Here is a 10006-nt window from a genome sequence, read left to right on the forward strand (position 1 = left end):
TGGATTGGCTGCCTGCAATGGTATAGGTTTCGGTTTGGTATTGTCACGTTTACAGAGGTACAGCAAAAAGTTTTGTTTTGCAGCCTTTCCAAATAGATCAGATATACTATACCTAAATACATTCAAGCCAAACTCAAATACAATAGGTACTTGAGAGAAGGAGTAGAATATAGTTCTTAGCATTGTACGGCATCAACATGCACTTTAATGTTGCATCACAATTCTGGGTATCTGCTTTTGCAACTTCACGTGAAAACAATAAGTTGATTCTTCCTGTCATTTAAGTTGTTTTCATTCAATGTTGAGATCTTACTGCAGCTACTATTTCACATAGCGAGTGACTTTGCTGAAGTGATAAAGGAACTAAAGCCATTTGACTTCCACCTTCTCTTACTTCTGCTTTATTGGGATGGACCCTGACCGTTGTATGATGCAAGCCCGTCAGGGCTTCCACACACACACTGGCCAACTAACTTTGGGAAGCACTGGGTGAAGGAAGAGATGTGTTTGTCAGACATTGGTGGGACAATCGCTTTGATGCCTCCAGATCTGCCTATTTCGCTACACTTTAGGCTAGCCTCCCTCATTGAACTCGCAGTGCCCTGTTCCTACTTACATCAATTCCTGTTCACACTTCACCCTTGGCTTTGCTAAACAGCGTCCGTTCTTTAAAATTCCCTACCTGTGCTTTGAAATATCCTCCTATAACAGTCAGATGACTGTGTTCTTCCAGAAATTGGCTTCCTCATAACCTTTATTCCAGCTGCGGTAGTCCTATCTTCAGTTGCTTGGGGCCCTAATTCTTCAATTCCCTGCCTGGTTCACTCACTCTCTTCCATTGAGATAGAATACAGCAAAGAAACAAACACTTCAGCCCAACTCATCCAAGCTGTCCAAGATTCCCAAATACACTCCTCCAATTTGCCTGCATTTGACTTATATCCCTTTAAACCTTTCCATGTACCCGTCCAAGTGTCTTTCAAATGTTGTTACTGCACCTGCCTCAACCACTTCCTCTGGCAGGTTGTTCTATATAATCATCACTCACTTTGTGAAAACGTTGTCCTTCAGGTTACTATTAAATATTTCCCCTCTCATGTTAAACCCATGCCCACTAAGTTCTTGATTTTGTATACTTCTATAAGATCATCCCTCAGTCTCAACCTGCCCAACCTCTTCCGATAACTCAAGTCCCAAATTGCAAAACCTCACAATGATCTTAATCAAACTCAATTTGCCATTTTTTGGCCCACTTATCTGCTGATCAAGATCCTGCTAGAATTCTTCATGAATTCTTCAATGTCTACGATACCAATTATTTTTGTGTCATTTGCATAATTACCTTATGTATTCTCAGCCAACACCCATATCTAACCAAATGGTTCCTAAAGTGCGTCCTTCTGATGTCTGACGTGTGAACATTAGTAAAGCCTTATAACAGCCACATTAGTAGAGTCTTATAAATGCAAGCGATCTTTGTCATTTAGACGATAGACAATAGACAATAGGTGCAGGAGTAGGCCATTTGACCCTTCGAGCCAGCACCGCCATTCAATGTGATCATGGCTGATCATCCCCAATCAGTACCCCGTTCCTGCCTTCTCCCCATAGCCCCTGACTCAACAGGGGGGCTCAATCCCCCCCTGTGTACCTGGGTCCTGGACTTTCTCACCGCCAGGCCTCAGGTAGTCAAGATGGGAGGAAATACATCGAAGTCCCTCTCCCTGAGCACAGGATCCCCCCAGGGTTGCATCCTCAGCCTCCTACTGTACTCCCTGTACACACATGACTGTGTGGCTAGGTTCAGCTCCAACTCTATTATCAAGTTTGCTGATGAGACTGTGGTGGTGGGCCTGATCTCCGATAATGATGAGAAGGCCTACCGGGATTAGATGGCTGATCTGGCACTCTGGTGTCAGGACAACAGCCTCCTCTTGAATATCAAAAAAAACTAAGGAGCTGATCGTGGACTTTAGGAGGGCACATCATCTGAGGACGTACACACCATTGAAGATAAATGGGGATATTGTGGATAGGGTGAGCTGCTTTAAATACCTGGGAGTCCACATCTCAGAGGATCTGACATGGACATCACACGCCGTAGCACTGATGAGTAAGGCAAGGCAGCGCCTTTACCACCTCAGGCAGTTGAGGAAATTCAGAGGGTCTCTGAGGATCCTCCTGTGCTTCTACTCAGTGGCTGTGGAAAGCATCTTGTCCGGAAACATCACGATTTGGTTTGGGAATTGCTCTGCCCAGGACAAGAAGGCTCTGCAGAGTAGTGCATTTGGCCGAACGCACTGTGGGAACTACACTCGCCCCCCTGCAGGAACTATACATCACAAGGTGCAACTCCAGAGCCAAAAAGATCATGGGAGACCCCTTCCACCCAAGCAACAGACTGTTCCAGCTGCTACATTCAGGCAAGCCTCCGTTGCCATGCTGTGAAAACGGAGAGGATGAGAAGGAGTTTCTTCCCAGAGGCCATTAGGACTGTAAACTCTTATCTCTCCAGGGACTAACTTTACTGTACCAATTTACTGTTGTGTGATGTCTTTTTAAAATTGCTGTTTTTTCTTTTTTTCCTCCCACAAATATATAATATGTGAATATGTGATTCTGTTCCATTCTGTTTTGTAGTTTTTCGCACAAATCCGCAAGCATTGACACTTTTCATTTCACTGCACATCTCGTATGTGTATGTGACAAATAAACCTGACTTGACTTGACTCCGCTATTTTTAAGAGCACTATCTAGTTCTCTCTTGAAAGCATCCAGAGAACCTGCCTCCACTGCCGAGGCAGAGAATTCCATAGACTCACCACTCTCTGTGAGAAAAAGTGCTTCCTCGTCTCCGTTCTAAATGGCTTACTCCTCATTCTTAAACTGTGGCCCCTGGTTCTGGACTCCCCCAACATCAGGAACATGTTTCCTGCCTCTAGTGTGTCCAAGCCCTTAACAATCTTATATGTTTCAATGAGATGCCCTTTCATCCTTCTAAACTCCAGAGTGTAGAAGCCCAGCTGCTCCATTCTCTCAGCATATGACAGTCCCGCCATCCCGGGAATTAACCTTGTTAACCTCCGCTGCACTGCCTCAATAACAAGAATGTCCTTCCTCAAATTAGGGGACCATAACTGCACACAATACTCCAGGTGTGGTCTCACTAGGGCTCTGTACAACTGCAGAAGGACCTCTTTGCTCCTGTATTCGATTCCTCTTGTTATAAAGGCCAACATGCCATTCGCTTTCTTCACTGCCTGCTGTACCTGCATGCTTACATTCATAGACTGATGTACAACGACCCCCAGATCCCGTTGTACTTCCCCTTTTCCCAACTTGACGCCATTTAGATAGCAATCTGCCTTCCTGTTTTTGATACCAAAATGGATAACCTCATATTTATCCGCATTAAACTTCATCTGTCATACATGTGCCCACTCCCCCAACCTGTCCAAGTCACCCTGCATTCTCATAGCATCCTCCTCACAGTTCACACTGCCACCCAGCTTTGTGTCACCTGCAAATTTGCTAATGTTACTTTGAATCCCTTCATCCAAATCATTGATGTATATTGTAAATAGCTGCGGTCCCAGCACCGAGCCTTGCGGTACCCCACTAGTCATTGCCTGCCATTCCGAAAGGGACCCGTTAACCCCTACTCTTTGTTTCCTGTCTGCCAACCACTTCTCTATCCATGTCAGCACTCCACCCCCAAAACCATGTGCCCTAATTTTGCCCACTAATCTCCTATGTGGGACCTTATCAAATGCTTTCTGAAAGTCCAGGTACACTACATCCACTGGCTCTCCTTTGTCCATTTTCCTAGTTAGATCTTCAAAAAATTCCAGAAGATTAGTCAAGCATGATTTCCCCTTTGTAAATCCATGCTGACTCACACAGATCCTGTTACTGCTATCCAAATGTGCGGCTATCTCATCTTTTATAATTGACTCTAGCATCTTCCCCACCACCGATGTCAGGCTAACTGGTCTAAAATTCCCTCTTTTCTCTCTCCCGCCTTTCTTAAAAAGTGGGATAACATTAGCTACCCTCCAATCCACAGGAACTGATCCTGAGTCTATAGAACATTGGAAAATTATCACCAATGCATCCACGATTTCTAGAGCCACTTCCTTAAGTACCCTGGGATGCAGACCATCAGGCCCTGGGGATTTATCAGCCTTCAGTCCCATCAGTCTATCCAACACCATTTCATGCCTAATGTGGATTTCCTTCAGTTCCTCTTTCACCCCAGATCCTCTGGCCACTACTATATCAGGAAGATTGTTTGTGTCATCCTTAGTGAAGACAGGTCCAAAGTACCTGTTCAGCTCATCTGCCATTTCCTTGTTCCCCATAATAAATTCACCTTTTTCGGTCTTCAAGGGTCCAACTTTGGTTTAACTAATTTTTTCCTCTTCACATACCTGAAGAAGCTTTTACTATCCTGCTTTATATTCTTGGCTAGCTTACCTTCATACCTCATCTTTTCTCCCCGTATTGTCTTTTTGGTTATCTGCTGTTGTTCTTTAAAGGTTACCAAATCCTCTTGCTTCCCGCTCGTCTTTACTACGTTGTACTTCTTCGCTAAAAATTCTATACTGTCCCTGACGTCCCTTGTCAGCCACGGTCGCCCCTTACTCCCCTTGGAATCTTTCTTCCTCTTTGGAATGAACTGATCCTGCACCTTCTGTATTATTCCTAGAAACACCTGCCATTTCTGTTCCACTGTCATCCCTGCTAGTGTATCTTTCCAGTCAACTTTGGCCAGCTCCTCCCTCATGGCCCCATAGTCCCCTTTATTCAACTGCAACACTGACACCTCCGATCTACTCTTCTCCCTCTTCAATTGTACATTAAACCTAACCATGTTATGGTCACTGCCTCCTAATGGCTCATTCACCTCGAGGTCCTTTATCAAATCCGGTTCATTACATAACACTAAATCCAGAATTGCCTTCTCCCTGGTAGGCTCCAATAAAAGCTGTTCAAAGAATCCATCACAAAGGCACTCTACAAAGTCCCTTTCCTGGGGTCCAGTACCAACCTGATTTTCCCAGTCTACCTGCATGTTGAAATCTCCCATAACAACCACAGCATTACTTTTACTACATGCCAATTTTAACTCCTGATTCAACTTGCGCCCTATGTCCAGGCTACTGTTTGGGGGTCTGTAGATTAGTCCCATTAGGGTCTTTTAACCCTTACAATTCCTTAATTCTATCCATACTGACTCCACATCTCCTGTTTCAATGTCACCCTTTGCAAGGGACTGAATTTAATTCCTCACCAACAGGGCAACCCCACCCCCTCTGCCCACCTGTCTGTCTTTTTGATAGGAAGTATACCCTTGAATATTCAGTTCCCAGCCCTGGTCCTCTTGCAGCCATGTCTCAGTAATTCCCACAACATCATACTTGCCAGTTTCTAACTGGGCCTCCAGCTCGTCCACTTTATTCCTTATACTTCGCACATTCATATACAGTACTTTGACCTCCATATTCACTTCACCCCTCGTACCGCTCGCAATTGGCCCTGACTTTACTCTGTTGTCCATTCTCAAGCTTTCCTTCCCATTAATTCGAGAATCTTTTGTAGTTTTTCCTGTAGCCACTTCCCCTTCAACTCCATCTTTATACTCCCAATTTGTCAATCCCTCCCCCCCACTATTTAGTTTAAACCCACACGTATAGCCCTAGCAAACCTGCCTGCAAGAATGTCGTTCCCCGTCCAGTTAAAGTGTAACCCGTACAGGTCACCCCTACCCCAGAAGAGATCCCAGTGGTCTATAAATCTAAATCCTTGCTCCCTGCACCAGCCCCTCAACCACACATTCAGATCCCCTATCTCCCTGTTCCTGTCCTCACTAGCACGAGGTACTGGAAGCAATCCAGAGATAACCACCCTAGAAGTCCAGCATTTCAGTCTACTTCCCAACTCTCTGAACTCATGTTGGAGAACCTCTTTCCTCTTCTTCCCGATGTTGTTTGTGCCGACATGCACAACTACTGCCGGCTGTTCACCTTCTCTCTCTCGAGGATGTTCAGAATTCGGCTCGTGACATCATGAACCCTGACACCAGGGAGGCAACAGACCATCCTCGCATCTCGTCTGCTGCCACAGAATCTCCTGTCTGCTCCTCGGACAATGGAGTCACCCACCACTAGGGCTCTGCCCGATGTCGGTCTCGCCGGTCCCGCCCCATCTCCAGGATTGGAGCCACCGACGTGTCCGCCGCTCGGACTGGAAACATTGTCTCCCCGGACAGTTCCTAAGAGGGCGTTCCTGTTTTCATTAGGCACAGCCACCTGGGGCTTCTGCACTCCACAAATTCCAACCTTTCTCGCTGTCACACACCTTGGTTCTTCCCGTAACCTCGGTGTGACTACCTCACTGTAGGTCCTGTCCAGGAAACTCTCGTTTTCCTGGATGGCCCTGAGGTCATCCAGCTGCTTCTCCAGTGCCCCAACACAGTCCTTTAGGAGCTGAAGCTGGACGCACTTGCCACAGTTGTAGCAGCCAGAGGCTCCTTCCGTGTCCCTGGGCCCTACATTCTGCAAGCCTCACACTGTCTCATCTGCCCCGACATGTGTGCACCGTGTTCCGTCCTCTCGAGCTTTATGCGTAGCCTCCTCTCCTCAGCCTCCCCACCGAAAACTCTCGAGCCAAAGACTCACACTTTTCTCACAAGGCCGCTCGCTCACTGACGCTCCATAAGAGCCATCTTGCTTATATTGAGTGATAAATTGCCTAATTTACCAATTTACAAACCAAATTCTTCTGTTTTAAACTGTTTCCTCCCTCTGACTCACTTCTAACTCTCGTCCCACTCGGGCTAGAGCCAATCAGTGCTTTTTCCTGCTTCTCTTTGCTGCTGCTTCTTCAAAATCCACAGGAGCTCTGAGTTAAGTCTGCCTGTGATTTGCCTCTCCTTTTCAACTGTTTTCCCCCTCTGACTCACTTCTAACTCTTCTCCCACTCGGGCTAGAGCCAATCAGTGATTTTTCCTGCTTCTCTTTTCTGCTGTTTCTTCAAAATGCACGGGAGCTCTGAGTTCTTCTTGATACTTCTTGATATGAGCAGAACTGAGGTTAGGAGCTGAGATGCAAAAGGTTAGTTTTTAAATTAAACACATATGTGTGACGGAAAAGAAGGAAATGCAAACAAGACGAACAATTCAATTGGTAGAATAGTAGATATTGAAAAAATGGATAATCCCACAAGCATTCACTGGAACCAGTAAAGAGGGGTTATCACCAAGATAGTTTTAATTATAAGAACTTTATTCAATGATGGGTCTATAAAACAGAATTAAATGATAAGTCAACAGAATTGGAATGTGGTTAATATCAGAGAGCAGAATAAGGATTGAAGGGGTATCATACTCAGAAGGTAGACACAAGGAATTGCAGATGCTGAAATCTTGCATACAACACAAAGTGGTGGAGTAACTTAGCATATCAGGCAGTATCTCAGGAGAACATGGATTGGTGACATTTCAGGCCAGGACCCTTCTTCAGACTGATTGTGGTAGTGGAGAGAAAACTGCAAAACTTGCAGGGAGGTTAAAGCTTTGCAAGTGATGGTGGATGAGAGCAAGAGAGCAGCTGGAATCACAGAGGGGGAGCAGTAAGAGGGTGTCACAGAACTTGATACAGAGAGAGGAGGAGATCTTCTTCAAAGTAGACATACCTTGTGGAGATATCGCAGTGGAGCATGAAATGTAAATACATGGAAATGCAAATGTTGAAATCTTGCATATACATTGTGTAGAATCATGTCCTCCTCCAACAAAAATCCGCGAAAGACCAGATAGGCTGATACAAGTGACACCAGAACTCGAAGTATGCGTAATTTATTCAAAGCCTCTTTACATCATTTAATTATGTTTTATCTCTGGATTTTTCAATAAAAGATGGCTACAATCCAGAGATATCCAGAAACATCTCTTGAGATAATCCTTAAAAGGGTGACAGCTTTAATGTAAAATTATTATGCAAAACCAATATTATATACATTTAATACAATTCCGGCAACAACTTCCAATCAATAGGTTGGCTTTCAGGTAGCAGAAAGAATTGCAGCTGATCAGATGGCACCAGATACATTTTGGCAGTCTGTTAATCTTCCGTCTGGAATAGGAGCTAGCAGAGTATTGTGAACAAAGAATGACGTCTATGATTTAATAATTTCGATATCATTCTTTAAGTTCACTGTGTGCAAAACAACAGGGTAACTCCCTGATCTAATCTTGGCAAACTTGTACTGAGGTAGCACTACACCATCACAAGTTGCATGCATTGAGAATAAGTCAATTAGTTATGATGCAACTTTATAGGACTTTGGTTAGGCTCCATTTGGAGTATGGGTGCAGTTCCGGTGGCCCCAATATAGGGAGCATGTGGATGCTTAGGAAAAGATGCAAAGGAGGTTTACCAGAATGATGCTTGGATTACAGGGTATTAGCTATAAGGAGATATGTACAGACTTCTCTCTGGAATGTGGGTAGCTGAAGGGAGGCCTGATATTACTATATAGATTTATGAGAGGCGCAGATAGGGTAGACATTCAGAACCTTTTCCCAGGGTGGAAAAATCAAAGACTACAGGGCATAGGTTTAAGGTGAAAGGAACAATGTTTAGAGGAGATGTGCGGAGGATGGCGTTGGTTGGAATGTACTGCCAGGGGTGGTGGTAAATAAGGCAAATATAACAGTGGCATTTAAGAGGCTTTTAGTTAGGTATATCAATAGGCACATTGATATGCAGGGAATAGACAGATATGGACCATGTACAGAGAGATGAGATTAGTCTGAAGTGGGGTCTCGACCCGAAACGTCACCCATTCCTTCACTCCAGAGATGCATCTATGTCTATCTTCGATTTGAACCTTTCCACACGAGAGGAGATTAGTTTAGCTTGACATCATGTTTAGCACAGCCTTTTCCTGTGCTGCACTGCTGTATGTACCATATGTAATCACTGGGAAATCTGTAATCAAACACCACATTTCCTCGTCTCTGTTCTAAATGGCTTACCCCTTATTCTTAAACTGTGGCCCTGGTTCTGGACTCCCCCAACATCGGGAACATGTTTCCTGCCTCTAGCTTGTCCAAACCCTTAACAATCTTATATGTTTCAATGAGATACCCACTCATCCTTCTAAACTCCAGAGTGTACAAACCCAGCTGCTCCATTCTCTCAGCATATGACAGTCCCGCCATCCTGGGAATTAACCTTGTAAACCTACGCTGCACCCCCTCTATAGCAAGAATGTCCTTCCTCAAATTATGGGACCAAAACTGCAAACAATACTCCAGGTGTTATATTCGATTCCTATTGATATAAAGGCTAACATGCCATTCGCTTTCTTCACTACCTGCATGCTTATTTTCATAGACTGATGTACAAGGACCCCCAATCCCGTTGTACTTCCCCTTTTCCCAACTTAACACCATTTAGATAGTAATCTGCCTTCCTGTTTTTGCCACCAAAGCGGATAACCTCGTTTTACTCAGCGGTACATAAAACTTACTCAAGAATTGATTATTTTTTAGTGGACACAAAATTAATTCCATACACGATTAATCCTAAATATCATAATAGTATTATTTCTGATCACTCCCCATTGACTTTTACTTTAAAAGTAGAGGGAATGCCAGATATAAAATCTTTTTGGAGATTTAATACACAAATAGTTAATAACCCACAAGGTTACGAGTATTTAAAACAACAAATGAAATTTTTTTTTGAGACATTTTTTTAATAATAGCAAAAAAACATACTTAAATTGTGGAAAAATGCTAATACACCAACAGTTAAAATGTGGATCAGTAATATGTTGGACACAGCATATTTGGAAGAAATGAGACTCCTCCTAATAGACAAACAAGACCAATTCTTAATGAGTTGGTCTCCATTTATTGATTTCTTGGAGTCATGTGGTGCAACAGTATCATTAAAATTAAAAGTTTCAGGTATGGGTGAAAGACGACCTAGAATAT

This window comes from Amblyraja radiata, chromosome 3 (assembly GCF_010909765.2).
Source record: "Amblyraja radiata isolate CabotCenter1 chromosome 3, sAmbRad1.1.pri, whole genome shotgun sequence".
NCBI lineage: Eukaryota > Metazoa > Chordata > Chondrichthyes > Rajiformes > Rajidae > Amblyraja > Amblyraja radiata.